General features: G+C 36.1%; 1 non-coding gene across 1 annotated transcript; it reads right to left on the reverse strand.

Annotated features, from left to right (window-relative positions):
- Positions 1-15878: 15878 nt before the first annotated feature.
- On the reverse strand, positions 15879-16013 carry LOC111755229 (small nucleolar RNA SNORA51). Its single transcript, XR_002789801.2, has one exon. It is a non-coding gene; the product is annotated as a small nucleolar RNA SNORA51 (small nucleolar RNA).
- Between the last annotated feature and the right edge of the window lie 5982 nt (positions 16014-21995).

Raw genomic sequence — 21995 nt, forward strand, 5'->3', positions numbered from 1 at the left:
GACTTCCTCAATGGTCAGGTACCTCTGCAACTGATTTCCGAAATGTTTAGTAGTACTCAGACAGGGTGCTAAATGGCCTCTGATTTGTTTGTCAAAAGAAACAGTAACACTTTTGAGAAGCAAATGTAATATGGTTTTGGGAACCTGATTGTTCTAATTTTACAAGATCTCCCTGTCATTCTTCTAAGCACAGCAGCAATTTTACATTATTTTTCCTTCTGCTGTTCTTCTCGGTCTCCTTCCTCACTTCCTCCTTCTTTTCCCTCAACTTTAAATACTGATGTACCCCACAGCTTATTCTTTGCATTGCTTGAGTTCAAAGACTACAGTCTTGGGCTTTCGGAAATGCGTGTGCCAATAATTTGCTGCTTCGTATCTTCAGTTTCTTATATCCTCCTAACACTGCATGGACGTTGAATAGGCATTTCAAATTTAATGTGTACCAAATGGAATCGGATCTCTTTCCCTTAAATAAAAACTGACTTCCACCTTCTCCCCCATCTCAATAGATGGCAACTGCACCCTCCCAAATGACTCAGGTGGGAGGTGTGGGTGCTACTGGGTTTTTCCCTGTCCCCTCCACTTCTCCCAAAGACATGGAGGAGCTCCTACTGGTTCTACCCTTCTTATTTATCCAAATTGCTCATCATTCTCACGCCCCTGTCATCGTGCATGTTGACCTCATTCCTGCCCTGAATTCTTGCAATAGTCTCCTAACAGGTTTCCTTGTTTCCACCTTCTCCTTCAACTCATGCGTCGAAGGTTCTATTCTGAATATTGCAGCCAGGATGATCCCTTCCAAACCTCAGTGGCTCAGAATCCCCCAGTCTCCTTGCATGCAGGCAGGTCTCCTTGCATCCAAGACCTCGCCAGGGCCTCCGATGCCCTTTCTGCGGAGCCCTTGCTGCACACCGGCTCCACAGCAGCTACCTTGGCTTGCTTCCTCCTCCCACACTCCTGTTCTCTTCTCTTTTGAGATCTTTGCCATCATTGGGACTCTACCAAGAACGCTGCTTCTCCAGTGCATAAACACCTTAAGTCTTGGACTAAGTCACTTTCTCTGCCAGGCTTTACCTGACTCAACTTATCTAGGTTGCAGTTCCTAGCCTGACCCTGTTTACACCTTTGCCTCTTCCTTACTTTCTTCTGTAACCCTTCTCACCTTCTGCTCTCTATTTAACTTATGTTTGTGTTCTTTTAGTTTCTTTCACCTAGACCAAGGCCTAGCACACAGTAAGCACTCCCTAGTTACATGCTGAATGAGAAAATAAATAACTAAATAGTGATAATTTATGACTAGGGTAAAAATAATTTCAGGAAGGAAAGACTTTTTTTTTAGTACCAGGAGTCGCAGAGACTATGCCACTGAACTGTATCCCCAAGCAAAAAGACTTTTAAAACAATTGCCATGATTTTTCCTTCTTTTCTGAGTCTAGCATCTGGCATCTGTCATATTGTAGACATTCAATAAATACTTCTGAATTTAACTGAATAGATACTGAATTGTGCAGACTAAAATTTAGGTACCAATCCCAGATTCTCTGCTCTCTAGATGTGTAGCCTAGAGAAAAGCACTTAACTTTTCTGTTTGGTGTCTTCATAAGATAAGAATAATAAATATAAGAGTTGTTAGACATAGGGTTGTTGTGAGGATTAAACAAGTAAATATATTTAAAGCACAGAACGCCTTAACACACATACATAGTGACTGTCAATTACAATACTCCTATGAAACGTAATTAAATAGGAATTTTCTGAGAAAGCATCAACTACCCAAGATCTTTTTAAAAATAAATGAACTAGATCAAGTAACCAAGTTATAGCTTGCCAGTCCTTAACTGAAAATCTGTAACTACTGCCTTGGTGATAAAAGCCAAACTTCCATTCCAGCATTCAAGATTTTCTGTAGTTTGAACCCAATATTTAATTTAAAGGTTAATAGAGCTGGATTATTCCAGCAGGTAGCTCAGTGGTAGAACATTTGCCTACCATGTGTGAGGCTCTGAATTTAATCCCTTGTACTGCCAAATAATAAAAAAGTCAATAAAAATAATTGGCTACAACAGCAAGGTGAAGAATTCCCCCACAAATGTATAACGATTTCTGCAAGGATATAAATAATGTCTTCTATTTTAAAACATATATGATTTTCAAAGAACTTTTACACAGTGAGCTTGCTTATAGCAGTGACCACATTTGAAAGGAACCAGGTCATCTTTATTTCACAGGTAAAGAGAAAAGAATTCCAAGAGAATAAGTGATTTTTCATTGTTTTATTTTGTTTCCTTGTGTTTTGTTTTGTCATGCTGGCAGTTGAACCCGGGGCCTCATGCATGCCATACAAATGCTCTAACACCTGCCCCTGATTGCGGTTCTGTAGCTAGCGATTCATGATCCAAGGCCATAGAACTTCCTGCTATTCAATTCTGCTATTGAATTCAGGGTGCATTTACTATAGCCTTCTAGTGATAACATGGAATTCAGTGAGTGAGTTCTAAGTCTCTTGTAGTGTTGAACACATTGCTAAGTATGTGATAAGTGCTTAAAACATCTTTTCTAATTACTTAAGGTAAGAAATAGGCATATTCTTTTAAGCAAAGATAATTCATATCCTCTGACAGAATATAAACTAACCCCTAATGCCTGTTATTGCACAAATTGTTTCAATACTTTTTAAGGTACAAAAGCTTCTGAAATGAGCCTAGAGTTTCTACTGATGTTCTAATTTGCCATTTGTCCTTCCACAGAAAGACACTTTTTTCATTTCCTAGGAGTTCTGTAAAATAAACCAATACCTGAGTTTCATACTTGATAAGACCATTTGCTTAATACTATCTGTGCGATTCTAGCTCTTCTCCTGTATGTTAAGGGTCAGAGAGAACTGACTTTAAATCGTCCTCCGTAGGAGTTTAAAACCTTCAGCTTCAATGTTCCATCACACTCTTAGCATTTTCTAGATAGAATAAAACATAGGAAATACTGCAATATTTATGTTGAAGGAATTTATATGTGTAAAAATCATGTTTATAACTAAACTATGAACATCAGATGTAGAAAAATTCAGCAAATGTTATATAATACATTTTTATCTTGTCTATTTTAAGCACACAAGAGAAGTAGTAGCCTGGAAATACCAAAAAAAAAACTCTTGTTTTTTCCAAAAGTGACAAAAGAAGCATTACAAGCAATATTTAGCCATCGGTTGGCAGGGAGCAGCTTCTCATTTTGGTTCTTTGAATGGCTTAAAGGCCCTGTTGCCTGGTATATCTATTTGACCCAGGTAGTGGAGCTGTCCCTTTTGCCAGGTACTCCTTGCAAGGATTGTCATGGTTTTCCAAGGTTCTGACTCCAGTAACCGTTAACCTGCATTACATTAAAACCCAAAAACTCACTTCCCCCACCCTCTTCTCCCCAACCGCCACTCTTGTTTCCTATATGTCATCTGGCAAGAACATATGAAAAACGTGGTCCAGTAAAGGAGTGCACACAATGACCATGGATAGTGGATGCCGTGTCTCAACAGTGGGTGGCTCTGGCTGCCGGTGGGGGCCGCAGTTCCCTGGCACCTGCACGCCAGGGCGGGAGTCCAAGCTTGTGAATGGGCAGCAAGCCATGCCCAGCAGATGGGCACAGGGCCGACAGCCAAGCGACGATGTCTGTGCACCGAGTATAGGTGTTCAGAACAGGAATTCCAGCTGAGAAGATCAAGATGACGGTCTGTCTCGAGCGTATGGCAAGGAGCTTGTCAATTCATGCCTTGTTTAGTAACTGTGGATTGGAATTTGGGAGGCCAGAAGGATTTGGATAAACATGTACTTTTTGTAAAAATACAAGAATAACTCAAACATTTGCAGCAAATGGTTTTGGCAGCGTGATTTGAGTCAACAGTGGTCCAACTTTTCTACATGGATTCGTGATTATTAAAGCTTCACTTTAAGAGGTACAGAATTGGACCTTTTTGTAGAATTAGCTCATTAATTTCTCATTTGTCAAACTCTGTCAGTGCATTCAACTCAGTATTTCACTGTCCTTTATATTCTTAAGGAAATTTGTCCTAACAGATCAATTATAGTGAATTCCCAACTCAAACAATCTGTTAAGTCTCAAAGAATATCTGAGATCCACTTTACAATCTTTTCATGGTAGGAAAGATAATCCAGAGACTTCATTAGTAGTCTCCATTTTCTTTCTAAGAAAATGACTTCAAAACTCCAAATCCTAAGATTATGTAGCTTGAAGAATAAATGTGGGTGGGAAAGACAGAGTCAGATTCAAAATTCCTAAAGAGTATTGATATGAATGGAGAAGGAAGTGTGTAGCTTATGTACCTAACTTACTTATATTACTTAACTTATATGAATTATATTGTTTACATTACTTACATGATGTCATATTAAACTTGTTTATATTTCTATTCTGTTTCCCTAATTAGTAAAATCAAGGAATTGGGCCAGGCTCTCTCAGGTCCTTTCCAGGTGTAAATTCTATACTACCCCTGTAAACAAATGGAAAGTAGGATTCAAATCCTGAGCAGTCCTACCATGACTATCATCACCACAAAAAAAGGCAAAACACAACAGTCCCTGCAACACAATCCTACTCGCTGTGGAGTCAGACACTTAGAGAAGGAAGTTTGACCAACCTCTACCCCATCTCTAAAGGCTCTTCAGAAGCAGGTTTTCTCTGTCATGTATTTCTGCATAGAAACATATCTAAAGGGCTGGGAATATAGCTCAGTGATACAGCAGCTGCCTGGCAAGCATGACGTCCTGAGTTTGATTCCCGGTACCTAATTTAAAAAATAGAAAAACATATTTAAAATTTTTTCTTGAAAAATAATATACACACAAAAAGTAAGTAGTTGCAAGCTCTCACAAGCTGAATACATCTTTGAAAGCAGTGGCAAACCAGAAAATGGGTTGTGGGGTATAGCTCAGCTGTAGTAGATATTGCAATTTTTCCCAAATAATTATAACCAGATTACACATCCATCACTAGTGTAGGAGAATTTGTATTGCTCTGTATCCCTGCCAGCACTTGGTATTGAATGTCTTTTTTATTTTCCATTTTAGGTGAATTCAAGCAACATACAGTAGCTTTTAAAAGTGAGCAATTAAAACAATAAAAGTGAGCAATTAAGTGGCATTTAATACATTCACAATAGTACAATCATGGCCTCTGTCTAACCCAAAATATTTCATCACTTCAAAAGGAAGCTCTGCCCATTAAGCAATCACTCTCTATGTTCCATCTTCAGACCCAGCCATTGACAACCACTAGTCTGCCTTCATCTCTAAATTTACCTATGAGTGGAATCTTGTTAACAGGTGACATTTTGGGCTTGACAAGTTTCACTCCTTATTTTTCAGTCAACATGCTTTTCGGGTTCATTCCTGTTGTCTCACAGGCCCACACTTCATTCTTTAATAGCCGAATAGTATTCTATTGTTTGCTACAATTCATCTACCCATGCACCCATGATGGATTTTGGATGTGTCCACCTTCTGACCACTGTGGATAGTGCTCCTATGCATGTGAGACCAATGTGGTTGGGTGCCCTTCTCAGTTCTTTGGGGTGTGTACCTAGCAGAGGAAATCCTATGTCTTGTGGTAATTTACATGTAACTTCTTGACGAACTGCCAATCTTTTCCAACAATGGCTAAATCATTTGCCTCCCACCAGCAATGTTCCTGAGTTCCAACTTCTCCGTATCCCTCACAGAAAATAACACCTGTTATTTTCACACTGCTTTTGTTTGTCTTCTACCTTACAGCCACAGCCACCCTAATGAGTATCAAGTGATACCCCACTGCGGTTTTGATTTGCATGTCTCTAGTAACTAATGAGGTTTAGCATCTTTGTGTGTGCTTATTGGTTATGTGCATATCTTCTCTGAAGAAATGTCTGTTAAAGGGCTTTGTCAATATTATATTTGAGTTGTTCGTATTTTTGTTGTGTTATAAAAGTTTTATTTGACTATTCTGGATACAGACCCTTCTCAGATACATGACTGTTTTTAAACATTTATTCCCATTCTTTATGTGGCATTTTACTTGTTGATGATGTCCTTTGACATTACAACAAAAGTTTTTGATATCGATGAAGTCCAGTTTGCTATTTTTTCTTTTGTTGTTTATGAGTTGGAAAGAAAGTACTGTGAAATTCAAAGCCACAAAGATTTACTGCTATATTTTCTTCTAAGAGTTTTAAAAAAAATTTTACATGTTATATGTAGATTGTTGATCCATTATATGTTACATGCTGGCATATAACACTCTTACCATACAGCACTTCCAGTACTGAAAGGAAAGGAAGCCCAGGGAAAGGAAATCAGTGCATCAAGGAGACCCTGCATTCATGCTTATCACAACATTATTCACAACAGCTAGAATTTGGACTCAACCTAGACAGCCATCAGTGGATGAATGAATATAGTTTGGTGTCTATGTATGTGGTGGAATACTATTCGTCCCTAAACAAGCATCTGCCTCTGTTATTCATGACAAGGTGGATAGTAGACCTGGAAGATGTAATGTTAAGTGAGATAAGTTAGACACAAAAAGACAAGCACAGCATGATATCACTCACGTGGAATCTAAAAATGTAGACCTGTAATATTAACCCATTTTGAGTTAATTTTTTGGGTATGCTCTGAGGCAGATGTTTAACTTCATTATTTCACACATGCATACTCTGTTTTCCCAATATCATTGTGAAAACTATATCTTTTCCCAGGGAATGGCACTGGCGTCCTTGTAGAAAAATCAGTGAATAGCTGGCGTGATGGTGCACTCCTGTAATCCCAGCACTCGGGAGGCTAAGGCAAGAAGATTGCTGCAAGTTCATGACCAGCCTGGGCTACCAAGTGAGCCCAAGGCCAGCCTGAACTGTATAGTGAGACCGTGTCTCAAAAACAAAAGCAAAAACAAAAACATAAAAGAAAAGAAAATCAGTGAATAGTAGTGTTATGGGTTTATTTGTGGACTCTCAGTTCTATTGCCATGGTGTAATGTTTTGAAGATTGGACGCATGTGTCCTATAATTTCATTATTTTTTGGCAGTTCAGGACCCCTTGCAATCCATTTGAATTTGAGACTAAACTTTTCCATTTCTTCAAAAGCTGTCATTGGAATGTTGATGAGATTGCATGAATCTATGGATCATGCTGGATAGTAGTACTATCCTAACAACATTGTTTTATAATCCATAAAGACAGGATGTCTTTCCATTAATTCAGATCTTTAATTTTTTAAGCTATGCTTTTTTTTTGGTTTTAGGGTATTTTAGTCTCATGAATGATTTTTTAAATGAAGATGTTTTATTAATTTCCTTATTGCATATTTTTTGTAATTTTTTAACTTTTGAGAAAAGATCTCACTAAATTGTCCAGACTGGCCTGAAACTAGTGATCTTCCTGTCTCCATCTTCTGAGTATCTGAGATTACAGGTATGTGTGAACATGCCTGGTAAATTGTGTTTTAGTTTTTTGATTTAATGACTTTTTGCTTTTTGAGGTTTTTGTTTTGTTTTATATGTATGTCCTAGAGATTGAACCTAGGGCCTCAGCACTGAGCTATGTTTGCTGCCCATGATTCATTTTGAGACAGGACCTCACTAAGAGGCTAAGTTGCATAGGCTGGGCTCTACTTTGCAACCCTCAACTTTTTAAAATTCTAGGATTACAGGCCTGGCCGCCAGGCCCAGCAAGGGTGTTGATTTTACACACTGAAATGTTTTTGAATTTGTTTGTTAGCTCTAGGAGTTTGTTTATTTACTTTTATTAAACCTTTGAGATTTTCTACATAGAAGATCATGTCTTCTATAAATAGTTTTAGTTTCTTCTTTTCAAACTTCAGTGGCCTTTCTCTCCTTGCCTAATTGCTCTGGATAGAATTTCAAGTGCACAGTTGTGGAGCAGTGGTTAAAACGACTCCCTTGTCTTGTTACTGATCTTCAAAAGAAAGTTTTCAGTTTTTCAGCCTTTGAGTACAATGTGAGTGAGTTTTTCATAAATATCTTTTATCATTTTGAGGAAATTTCTTTCTATTCTTACTTTCCTGAGCATTTTTTTCTCAAAAGGCTGTTGAAGTTTGTTAAATGTCTTTTTCACATCAATTGAAGTGTGTTTTCTTTAGCTCTTTGTATGTTGAACTCCTCTTACATTCTTGATTTAAATCCCACTTTATTACATTGTATAATCTTTTTAACATGTTGTTGGTTTTGACTTGGTAGTATTTTGCTGAGGATTTTTGCATTGACATTCATAAAGAATATTTGTCTAGTTTTCTTGTGGCATCTTTCTCTGGCTTTAATATTTAGTATTTAGAATAATTCTGGTCTCTTAAAATGAGTGCTTCCTCCTCTTTTCTTATTTTTGGAAGAATTTTAAAAGGATGCATGCTAATTCTTCTTTAGATGTCTGATAGAAACAGTGTAGTTTTAATTTAGATTTCTCTATTGTCTAATGAAGTTGAGCATCCTTTTATAGGTTTATTGGACATTGTTACATCATCTTTTGTGAAGTCTGTTCAAGTCTTGTCCATTTTCCTATTGATATTATGTGATTTTATTAATTTATAGACATTTTTACATATTCTGAATGAGTCATTTGTCGTTGTATTGTTTGCCTTTGTATTGTTGTATTATCTCCTAGGCCACAGTTCTCCCTTTTTATTTTCGTAAGAGTATCCTCTAATGAACAGTTACTAGTTTTAGTATAGTCCTGTTAAAAGGTTGTTTTCTTTCATGTTTACCCTGTTTGTATTGTAGGTAAGCCTTGCTGCTTCAACGTAATAAAGATTTCTCCTATGTTTTCCTCTAAAAAAGCACTGTTGCTTTACCTTTCTTATACAGTATATCTGGAATTTGTTTTCGTGGAGGGCATGAAGTTAGTGAAGGTACATGCATATTTCCCATATAGATGTCTACCTTACACAGTACCAGTTATCTGTCCATGCTTGACGACCACATTGATCTAACAAAGTGTCTGACAAAAATAGTCTCCAACCACGGTCTTCCAGATAATGTGGCGTTCGCTCCAACCTTTGCATTTGTGTATCAATTTTAGAATCAGTTTCTCATTTTCTACAGAGGGCAAAAATAAACCAGTTGAGATTTTGATCAAGAATATGATCAGTTTTGGAAACTTAAAAAAAAGAAAGAAAAATATTGGGTGGTAAAATTAGAGGAAACGTTAATTCAATAAATATTTCTGCAATGCCTGGCTTTTGCCATGCTGTGCCCTCTGTGGGTACGGCACAGTGCAGGGATGTATCAGCAAACAAGGCTTTATGCTAAGTAAGATTAGACACCTGCTGAGGCATTTTATGGTCATTTGTAAAATGTCCTCCTGATGAGACTGAGTACTTTCCAAATTCTTATGAAGTTCCACTTAGCAAATAGAAGCTCAGCAACTACTGAGTTCTTACTATGTGTCATTGAGTGCTTCACAGATTACTTTATTTAATTCTCATGATAACCTCACCTGATAATGAAATTAATATTATTTTTGCCATCTTTACAGATGAAAAAAGTATGGATTAAGGGAAGGGCAGGAACAAAAGAAGATAATTTGAGCAAGCAGGTTATGGACCTAGAATCTGAACTCATCTTCCTAATCCCAAGGCTAGTGCTCTTAACCACTAAAAGAAATAAATAACATAACTCAAATGAATTTGTTAGTGTTTCTTCAGCAGTCCATAGAGAGTAGAAGTGACAGAAGACAAAATACCTAGGGCCTACATGAGACTTTGGTATGATGTGGCACTGCTACATACATTATCTGTGGTTACTTCCTATGAAGTGCTAATTATAATACAAGACATTGGGAAACCTAAGGTCAGTTCCCATGAAACAGCATGAGAGGCATGAGAAATTCAAAGACTGTGCAGTAGGGTAGGTGCCTCCATTGGTCAGACAGTTTAAAGAAGGTAAGGGGCCAAGCTAAAGTCTCAGTTTATGTTGAAAACCAAAGCCTTTCTTTCGATTATACTCAGTGTGTTGAGGGGTGTAGCACTGGGGATTGAACCCAGAGCCTTCACACTTAGCTATGAACCCAGAGGTTTTTGTTTTCTTTTGTTTTGCTTTGCTTTGTTTTTTTTTTTTGTTTTGTTTTGTGTATGTACATTTGTGAAATAGTGAGTATGTTCATTGTGGGTAGTTGGTACAGGTACATGACACATCTCAATTCTGTTTAAGGTTCCCTTCTCCTTCTCCAGCTTCATCTCTTAGACCTCTTTCCACTTGCAAAAGACCTATTTCCCTGTTTTCTATTATCTGTCTTTTATTTTGTTCTTCAATTTATTTATATTTTTGAGTTTCTCATATAAGAGAAGCTACATGGTATTTAAGCTTGTATTACTGATTTATTTCACTTAATAGGCTTAAGGTACATTCATTTTCCTACAAATGACTCAAATTTATCCTTCCTTATAGCAGAGTAGTACTCCATTGTGTATAGATGCCACATTTGCCTTATCTATTCATATGTTAATAGACATATAAGCTGCTTCCAAATTTATCTACTATGATTTGTGCTCATCTTTTATTTTTTATATATCATTAAGTCACTAAATTGCCCAGACTGGCCTCAAACTTGTAATCTTCCTGCCTTAGATTCCCAGAGTATTGGGATTACTGGTGTACACTACCACAAATGGATTCTTATTTTTCTTAAAGAATATTTTACTTATTGTGCAGCAAGACTGATAGACCCTCAAAGTCAGTGCCAAGATTGCTAAAAATATAAGGTTAAAATCTATGAATTGCCTAATTATAATATCAGTTGAAGTATCAACTTCACCAGATTCTTATGTTCAAGAATCTGACTGGGAGAGGGTGGAGCCCCAAGGATTGGAAGATGAGCATATATGGGGATTATAATAACTCAGAATACACTGAATCTCCAACCCCCACGGAATCCCATTGGCTTCCTGAAATTGGTGAGACTCCTTAGCTGGTTTGACGACGCTTTAGAGTCTTACGAGAATTATTACCTTTATACTTTGCTTTCATCATTTAGCTTTATGATAGTGTGAAAGTAGTATCCATTCAGTAGAAACCATATTTCAAATTTTGAACTTGGACCTTTTCCCAGGCTCGCAATTGCTGGTGTGCTACTTTCTTCTGACACTAGACTTGCATGGAGCATGCAGCTCGCACTCAGCCATAGAATCATGAGGTGAAGCTGTCAGTACTTCACAGTGAACTGTGCTGCTACATGCTTGACAGGCTAGATACATTCAAAGAATTTCTGACTGTGACAGTGTTTTCAGCTTCCAATGCCACCATATGCTCAGGACTATGTGTATATATAGTCATGAAGCATATAATAATGAAGGAGCACATATACAATGGTGGTATGATTAAATTCTATTGCCCAATGACATTGCAGCCACCTTGATTTAAACATAATCTGTGATATTCATACAACAGACTCACCTAAAATGTACTTCTCAACACAAATCTTTTCATGAGCCAACACATGACTGTCAGGGGAGTGTGAACACTGGAAAACAAATTGATATGCTTTGCATTAGCGATTCTGGGGAAGTATTGAACACAATGGGCTCCTATCTAACTTCCAGTGAACTCACAAGAATATCAAGTTCTAGAATGGTAGAATGTAAGGAGCCTCACCATGGCGAAGTGTTTACAGCAGCAAGATGAGAATGGAAAATTGAACAAGCCCCACAAGGTCCTGGATTATAGAATATTTGAGTGTTCACCCCCTAGTACCAAACTATTTGGACAACTCATCTATTTACTATTTATTGAAACTAAATAACCTAAAACTAAATCTGTTGAACATTAGATTTTTTTAGTTCTTTAGAGGAATTATTAGAAATGAGTTCTAATTCTAATTCCAAAATGAAACTATTTTACAGGGCAGAATATAACCACTCCCTTCCTTCCTTTAATCTTACCTTAAATTTTACAAGTTTTAGAGGATTGATCTACTCTAATTAAAGTTATAAGCACCTCTCCACCTCAAACTCCTTGAGCTCCTACCTAGATATATTTTTACTACATAGAATTTGTTGCCTTCTGATATTTATTGTCTGTTTTTCTTTCTCGTAGAATGTTGGCTTCATAGGACAGAGATTTTAGTCTGTTGTTTCTTGTATCCCAACCAACTTAAATAATTCTTTGTATATGACAGTATAAGAAGTATGTATTGAATAAGTTAAAATAGGAAAAAAAATTTTCAGATGAGCCTGTCTCATGTAGCCCCAATGGGACAATAAGCCTTTTTCCATGAAATTCATTTATTATGTAGGTGTCACTCAGACATAGCAGACCTTATGGAGTAGTGGGATAACCTGTTGAAGCCTTAATGATATGCACCCTTGGTAGAAATATTCTTAAGCAACAATCACTGTTTCCACAGATAGAATAGACATATTTGGGAACCAGAGATATAAGCAGGAGTGCAAAATGCCTGCTACTATTCCAGCAACACACAGGCCTCTGGCACAGAGGTCTTAATACCCAAGGGAAGAATGCTTTGGCCAATTCAGCCTTCTAATATCTGTGAATAATAGTTCAAGAAAGTTATTGCATTGTTTTCTGCAGTTTCTACTACTGTTTAGTTGCCACTAAATAAAGGATGAGAAAAAATTCTGGGAAATGCATCAGGGCACTTCCTAATACTATATGGCAGTGGCAGAAATGATAGAAATTCCACAGATGCAGAGCCATTAATAATGCACATCTTTAGGGAATGATAGTCTGGCTTCCCCCTTTGGGTTGAGACTTTCAACCAGCTGTAGTGTTAGATGAAGGCCAAAAAATATGCAGCACACAGCATGGGGAAATCATAACATCTACGCTCACCTTGTGATTCATAACACAATTCAGGACTGTTTTCTGAGTCAGGTAACAACTACACACTTTCACTCATTTCCCTTTTCTCCTCAGTGCTCTTTCTCCACTATTTAATATAGGCTCACATCGAATCTGGTGGCTAATTTTGCAAGTTAGTCCACAGAGAACAGAATGTCGACATGGGAGCTGATTATACTAGAAGGGGCAAGCACAACACACTGAGCTCCTGACTTGAGCCTGGATGCAGTTAACAGTGAAGAGGAGGAGCACATTCTCCATTGCTCTGCAGTTTACTCGGTATGTCAGAATCAATTCTGTTCTAATATTTTTCTTTTCTTTCTCCTTCCAAACTACCTATTTCCTCTTAGTACTTCTTTCCATTTTGGAAGTTTAAATGTAGGAAGAAGATTGTTTGCTAACACTAAGGCATCAAAGGAATGCAATACAGAACTAGGCAAACATTTTAATGACTGAATTATTATTTTTGCACCCAATATTCTGACCTCTTTATCTGTATTTGGAGAACCAGTATCACTATGAAACAGAGCCTACTACCTGCCACATTGAAAATGTGTATTTTTTTTTTCAGAATCAATGGATCTAAATGAGGTGCATCAGTCAGAGGCATCTTGGGAGTTAGCAACACAAAACCCACAAAGGTCGTGGTGTTCTGGTCACAGATGCCAACCACGGATGTATTCTGAGTCAGCAAAGCCATTGGCCCTGAAGTACCCTTCTATGCCAGGTCAGCGCTGGTGACGGAATCCCTGCCCACACAGAATACAGAGCTGTCCTCCCTGAGGCTGTGCTGGGCAGACGCCAGGCTCCGCTGTGGAAGATGCTGGGTGCTGCTGTCTGGATAAAGCAGTGGTGCACTGCAGACCGCTGTGTCAGCTTCCAAAAGCTGATTGCCAGATTTTCAGAAATTTTGTGAGACAGTTGTTAAATGTGATACAAAAAACTGAATTACATAAACTTGGATTTGGCAAATTACTTTTTTAGAGGTAATGAATACAGAAAAGTCATTGTATCCTAAATATTCCATTACTATGTAGAGATGGGAGGTTATGCACATACATCTTTTGTGTCTTTGTGATATAGTGCTTCCCAATTCCTTGTTTAGTCACCTACATTTGGAACTTGAGACTGGTAAGGGGGATTTATACAATAAATACTGTCAAACATCCCAAGCCAGGGCTTGGTTTGGTTGATAAGAGAAATGGTAATAAAATACATTAAACTTAAAAGTGTCTCATGTCTACAACCATTACTGATGCTCATAACAAAAAATAAGATAACTTTTTCCTATGGAGTTAGTTTCACAGCCCCAAAGCCTTATTTTGTGATTCTGCTGGAGATTGAAAGCAACTTATTATCCTTTTTTTAAAAATGTATTTTTCAGTTTTTTGAGACAGGCTCTTGCTATGTCTCCTGCTTAAGTTGTCTGAGTGTTAGGATTACATGCATGTGCCACTACACCTATTTAAAAATCTTTTCTGAATAACTAAATCGGAATATACTTCTAAGGACCAAAAACTGTGATAGATACACTACCATTTGAAATGGGATAAGTATCTTTTCTCAAAAATGTATCTCAAAAATTTCTAGTGAGCCTTTGATAAAACAAGGGGAAGATTCTATATTTCATTCAAAGCTTAGCTTCAGTGTGTAATGGGTATATTCCAATTTGAATAGTAGTCCAATTCCTATTTAAAATTGCTGCTCTTGCTGAGTGTGGTGGCACATGCCTATAATTCCAGCTATTCGGGAAGCTGACACAGGAAAATCATAAGTTCAAGGACAATCTGTGGAACTTAGTGAGACCATGTACCAAAAGAAAATAATAAAAAAGGTTAGAGATATAGCTCAGCAGTTACTGGGTTCAATCTTCAGTACTGAAACAAAAATGTTGATCTTTCTTTATATCGCCTATATATATATTGGTATATAATAACATATGCCTAGTGTTCCCAAATAGAAGTTTATATTCTAGTACAGGACTATTTTTCATATTTTTGAGGAAAAAATATGCATATTAAAAATAACAAACATAAAAAACATTTATTGTGCACCACTTGTTTGCAAGATTATGTAGTAAGAGCTATCAGAGAATAAATCTAAATGTTTTGCTTCATTATTCAGTATGTGAGCTAACACAAGCATAATGCCTGAAATTTAAAACAGTGTGTTAGGAAACATAGAAGAGGTTCAAGCTGCTATGAAAACTATAAACTGCAGCAAGATAACAAGTAAGCAACTATACTATTTATAATAATAAATCATGCTTGATAATGAGTGTCATCCAAATCAAACAGTATCAATGTAAAAAGATGGATATGAACCTGGGAGCCAGTCACAGGTGCACTTGAGAAGGTACTCAGCAACCTGCTCAGTTAACAGTTATTCAGGGAAGCAGAACCACAGCCAACAGTGTAGAATCAGGGATTCATTATAGGATTAGATTTCATGCATGATGAGAGATGTTATGGTAAAGGTGTCTAAAAGAGGGGTGAGCGGATAAAGTCACAAGTAAAGGACACAATGTTCCTGCAGGTGAGCCCCTAGCCACTGAAGATATGTGGAGCCAGCTGTTGGTAAGGATAGCTGGACATGAGGTGGTAGAGAGGAAGTACACCTTTTTGGAGTAATGCAGTGCACAGGTTTCATACTGTCTCTCATGGCATCTAACCTAGTCCAGGAAAGAAAGCACCCAGGAAATGGGCAGGAGATGAGGATATTGTGAGCTGCTGCCTCACTCAGCAAGATGAACTAGAAGATTGGGGCGTCATTATGCTTTTGATTGTTACGGTTGCTGCTTCGCTTCTGCATTCCACATCTCTCTTATAGGCAACTCTATGTGACAGCCATGCAGTTCTGGGAATTCTGGGACAAGAAGTTCCAGACGAGCTGAGTTGACACAATATAAAGTCACTACACAATGTTACTTAGCCCATAAAACAAATTAATTTAAAGCCTTTAATACTGGTTTTATATTTCCTTTTAGTTTTCAAATGATCTTCTTTAGTTGAGATTATGATTTGCTATATTTTTCCCAGGCCTCCTTATTGACAATTCAGAGCAGGCACAGGGCCTGGACTGCAGTATATATATATAGAGTACGTTTATCTCTGCTTTTTTTCTGTATAGTCACTGGAAGAACACAAATGATAGTAAGTACCAAGAGGCTGATTTGGTTTTTTTTTTTTTTTTCAAAGAAATTATGCTTAATTTTCTTCAAATATATTTTAACATCATGTTTAGTATATTATTTCCTTTGCTTATAAGGATTTTTAAGTATTATTTAGAGCAGTAAGCCAAATAGACCTCTTCATAAAGTTAAAAAATTTTAGAGCAAAGTGAAATGTGGTTAAAACTAGTATTTATACTTGAAAATAGGCATATTATTTAGATAACACAAATAAGGAAATGATGTCCACTTTTACAATTCGTAGTCAACTTTATTTTGAAGGTTCTAGCCAGTATAATGAGTTGTGAAAAATAAATCAAAAGACATACAGATTGGAAAGGAAGAAACACAACTATCTCTATAGGAGACAAGATTGTCTACACAGAAAAACCCTATGAGCTATTAAAAAAATACTAGAATAATTTAGCAATGTTATATGAGATCAATATATAAAACAAAAATCAATTGTATTTTTATATTCTTATAATGAAGAAATTTTTTTTTTTGTCTTTTTTCTTTTTATCGGTACCAGGTATTGGACTCACGACTGCCTGCTTGCAAGGCAGGCGCTTATGCCACTGAGCTAAATCCCCAGCCCCAATGAAGAAATTTTTAAAGTTGTATTTCAAAAAGCAACAAAGTACATTAAGTATTTAGGTTAAAAAAATTACAAAATATGTATAGAATCTGTGTGCTCAATAATAAAACATTGATAACAAAACCAAAGATACAAATAAGAAGAGATATACCATTTATGAAGATTGGGAGATTCAGTGTTATATCATTTCTGTTCCAAACTATTAATAGATTTAATGTGGTCTCAATTAAGATTCTCATAGTTTTTTCTGTAAAAATCAACAAGCTGAATCTCAATTTTGTAGGGGAAAAATAGGAACTGCCAAAATGACTTTGAAAAAGAATTACTAAGAATTACTATAAATCTACAGAAGTCAAGACTGTGTGACATTAGCAAAAGGATAGACACATAAATCAGTGGAACAGAACAGAAGATTCATAATCCAATACAAAGAGGGTGAGAATGATCAGCTGAATTCTGACAAAACTGCAAAGATAGTTCAAATGGACTTAAAGAAAATAGAACAAAATACATACTTTTATGGCTATCTGCAAAAAAATAAAACCCCACAATTCCATTTGTGGCTCACATATAAAAATTGACTTAAAATGGATCATAAATGTAAAATATTCACCTTTTAGAATAAAACATAGAAAATCTTTGTGTCCTTAATTAGAGAATTTTTAGTTGCAATACCAAAATGATAATCCATTTAAAAAATTGTACAGGGGCTGGGGATTTAGCTCAGCGGCATAAGCACCTGCCTTGCAAGCAGGCGGTCGTGAGTTCAATCCCTGGTACCAATAAAAATGAAAAAGACAAAAAAAAAAAATTGTACAGAACCTAAATGAAAAATTTTGCTCTTTGAAAGATGCTAATGAAGCAAAAACAAAAAATACAATCCATGAAATATCCACAAAAATATTGCTTAAGCATAGCTGATAAAGGACAAGTATACAGCTGGGTATGGGGCTGTGTACCTGTAGTTTCATCCATTAGGGAATCTGAAGCAAGAAGATTAAGATTTTGAGGACAGCCTGGACAATTTAGTGAGAGCCTGTTTTCAAAAAAAATGCTGTGGATGTACTAGAGTGGTAGAATGCTAGCAACACAAGATCTACAAGGTCTACAAGATCCTTGGCTCAATCTCCAGTCCAGGGGAAAAAAAGACTTGCATCTAGTGTATACAGAGAACAACCAAAACTCAGTAAGTAAACAAATAATCCTGTAAAAAATGGGCAAAAGATTTGCATAGGCACTTTGATAATAAAGGTCATATTTGGCAAATGGGCTCACAGAAAAGATGTTCAACATAATTACTCATTAAGGAAATACAAATTAAAACCACACTAACATGCCACTTTATACGTATTACAGTGTCTAAAGTAAACCTGGCGTGGTGGTACATGCCTCTAATCCTAGCTACTTGGGAGGCTGAGGTGGGAGGATTGCTTGGGCCCATAAATTTGAAACCACCCTGTGAATTATAGTGAGACCCTGTCTCAAAAACAAACAAAGAATAAATTTTTTAAATGTCTAAGGTAAAATTAACTGGTGATGCACATATAGAAGAGGATGCAAAGCAACTGAAACTCCCATACAATGCTCGTAGAACTGAAAGATGATATAGTTACTGAGGACAACAGCCTGGCAATTTCCTACAAAGTTCAATATATACTTATCACATAACCTAGCAACCCCTCACTCTAGAACTTATTCCAGAGAAATAATATATCTAAAGAAGACCAGTACACAAATCTTTGAGATGTTCTAAAGGCTGTTAGCCAAAGGAAATGACTTGAGAAAAACTAGAGTAAGGACCAGTGGGAGGAGAAGGAAGGGACCACTCACCCCTGCTTCCTTAAAGAGGGATATTTAGAGGTAGGCTCACCATCACCATTGCAGAGGCCGGGAGAGTCCTGGGACCTAAGTGATGAGGGAACAAGAAAATGAGTCATGGAAGTCTTTGAGGGAGTAATGTGATTGTCATTATTGCAACAGCTCTGTAAGATTTCCTCTAGAGTCCCTGAAAGTGAGGAAGTACCAGGCAACCCAGAAGGTTTTTATTTTAATTTTCTAAATAGGGACTTCTGTCTTTGGGATCCCCAAATGGTCACATCACATGCATAACAGCTGTACACTTAAATGGAAAACATATATGCCAGTAAAAGCAAAATTCAAAGTCACAGAATTGCATAATTTGTTTATAACTACATTCGTGGAACACATGGCTTAGTTCTGGATGCTTTCCATGAGCCATGTGAAGGAGATGTCATTATTATTCCACTGAACACTTGAGGAAAAAGAGATTCAGAGGAGATCTTTAGATTAAAGTCATAGAACTAGAAGCAAGTGAAAAAAGGGTTTGACCTTATTGGACTTCACAACACACTGCATATTACCTTCATCCAACAAAGTTGTACCTATCTACTAAATACCAGACACTTAGCCAGGTGTGGAGACTCCTGCCTATAATTCTAGCATTTGGGAGAATGAGGCAGGAGGATTGCCATGAATTCCAGGCCAGCCTGAACTACGCAGCAAGACCCTGTCTCAAACAAACAAACATAAATAAATAGCAGATGCTTGTCTACTAAAAGGATTCTATAAAAGTAAAGTAAAGAAATGATAAGCCAGGTATAGTGGAACATGCACAATCCCAGCACTCTGGAGACAGAGGCAAAGGATTGCTGTGAATTGAAGGCCAGCCTAAATTACACAAAATTAAGTGAGACCTTATCTCAAAAAAGCAAATAAATAAATAAATAAATAAACAAACTTGCTCTGCTCTTTCAGTAATTCATGTTATATTCCATAAATTTCAGTGCACTTTAAGAAGACACTATAACTTACATAACATCACATTTATATTAAGCATTACTAAAATAAAAATAAACTTTTAAAATGAAGTTACAAAAATTTTCCTATTAAAAAACTAAATAAAGTAGATCTCTGGGATAAATACCATCTACAAAGATTTTAAACATTTTTTTCAGTAAGCTTCATTATAATCAGCCTGTTATTAGAAAAACTGATATTCCACTTGCCATTCAAACCTTTACATTTTCTAAAACAATTATGTAATTATTCAGATATCTTTATGAAGAATGAAAGTAGCAATCACTTTCATTTAGAGAATGGTGAAATATGACAATACACAAAGTAGTATTAACTTTATTCCTAATATTATACTTTAGTTAGTTGTAATGGCCATTTGAATATCTGCATAACTTATATAACTATATCTGAGATTTAATTTCTATGGGACAGTTCTTTTAAATTTTTATTTTTCTGTGGTGCTAGGGATTGAACCTAGGACGTACTAAATGTACGTTCTACCACTTAGCTGTATTACCAACCTTTAGTTTTGTTTTTACTTACTTATTTTAGTGCAGTGAATCAACTCAGACTTGATCCTCCAAGGTATGCACTGTATCACTGAGATGTACCTCCAGTGCTGAGGAGTCTTTTAAAGCTGACTTGGGAATTACATCAAACATTGTATGTTTAAATCTAACCAAGTCTTTTTCTTTGTACTATTTTCTTAAAGTTTAATAAAATAAAGGGAAACTAAGAGGTAAAAAAAAATAATAAGCAAACAAAATTAGCTTATCCTTATCCTATTTACATCCATGGACAGACTCTTAGAGCATAGCTGAGTCTGTACTTACGCTTCTTTTCTCCTCTCTCCTCCCCACAATTACATGGCAGGTTGCTTGCTTGCAAAATGACTGCTTTCCTATAGTCATTCTTGATTTGAATATAACAGACTATCATTATGACTCAACTTGAACACTAGTCATCATGGGATGTGATGGTCTCTACCAACAAACATTGACAATAGCAACTTTTAGAAAAGAACCAAAAATAAAAAATAAAAAATAAAAAAGAAACTTAAATTAATTTAAAAGAATTCATTCGGAAATGTTCTTGTAGAGCTCTAAAAACATTTTAATCACTGGCTAAAAATATCTCACAAACGTACTGTAGATTTTTATTTATGTCCAATTGATTGCCAAAATAATTTAAGAAAAACTTCAAACTACATTTTAAAAACACGTAGAATATTATATTCCTTTCTAATATAATTGACAAAGGCAAAATCATTATTTCCCAATATTTGCTGTATAAACTGGTGAGAGTTCTTTGTAAAGAATGTATGTCACACATAAAAATTTATAAAACAAATATGTATGTCTTCATTGATACATTTGGTTTATAAAACTATTCTTAATTTCAATTCACAAATATCTTTATTAGATTACATTAGCAAAATAAGTCACATTCTTATAATTTCACAGGTTATATGCCACAGTTGGGTCTCATTTAAACTATTCTAACACTTTCAAATTTTAAGAAAAGCATATGAAAGTATGGTTTTCCTAGGCCTCCTTGGCCCACATATTTCTATCAGCATTATTATTTTTCACAAAATACTTTTCTTGAACTAGAATTTGTAGAAAACCATGAGTCAATAAAAGTTACCAGTTATCTGATTAATTTTGATTTGGAATACTACTGCTTTAAATGATCTAGGCCCATTTTTCTAACAAGAAAGAAAGAAGACAGAAAAGATAGTTGAGCTGGTACCCAAATACTAGTAACTCAAGGCTAAGTTTCTAATTACTTAGACTAAACTGACATATAAATACAAGTCTTTCTTTTATCCTGCTGCCATTTATTACTTTCTTGGTATTTCATTACACTGAAAAGAATTAAAACTTGCCTTCCTCCAATCCCATCCACAAAATACAGATTAAAATGCTTACATAAAGAAATGTAATTTGGGGCTGTGGATATAGTTAAGTGCTTACCTTGCAAGTGCAGGGCCCTGGGTTCCATTCCTAGCCCTGAAAGAGGGAGGTGGGAGAGGGGTGGGGATTTGGAGGGGCGGTTCTTGCTTTCAGTGTAACATTTGTAAAAGTTAGAACAGCAATATTATGTTTCAGTTTTAATAAAATAATCAAATGGAAGTTTGGAAAGAAAAACTTGAGTCTAGGAATAAAAGCAGAGGAAAAGTTTTACCTATTTTCTAAGGACTTGTTTTCTTAGCAGTCCAATATTAAAATTATTTCATGAAGATTTGCCATGGGTTTAAATACAGGTATATATAATCATTCGAAGTATTTTTTGAATAATTCTATCAAAATAGAAAGTAAGCCAGGAATTTAGCTCAGTGGTGTAAGTGCCTGCCTGGCAAGCGCGAGGTCGTGAGTTCGATCCCCAGTACCAAAAATAAATAAATAAATAAATAAACAAAATAGAAATTAAGCAAGAAAGTTGAATATTATTATACTAAGGTTTTTAAAAAAAATTCATGTTAGACTAACTTATCTATAAAATTGCTTCAAGTCCACATTTTGTTTTAGCAGGGGAAATAAAGTAGTAGTATTATGTCAAAAATA

Source organism: Cavia porcellus, unplaced genomic scaffold (assembly GCF_034190915.1).
Source record: "Cavia porcellus strain 051 isolate PalLab524CR breed Dunkin Hartley unplaced genomic scaffold, mCavPor4.1 scaffold_27, whole genome shotgun sequence".
In the NCBI taxonomy this organism is placed as follows: domain Eukaryota; kingdom Metazoa; phylum Chordata; class Mammalia; order Rodentia; family Caviidae; genus Cavia; species Cavia porcellus.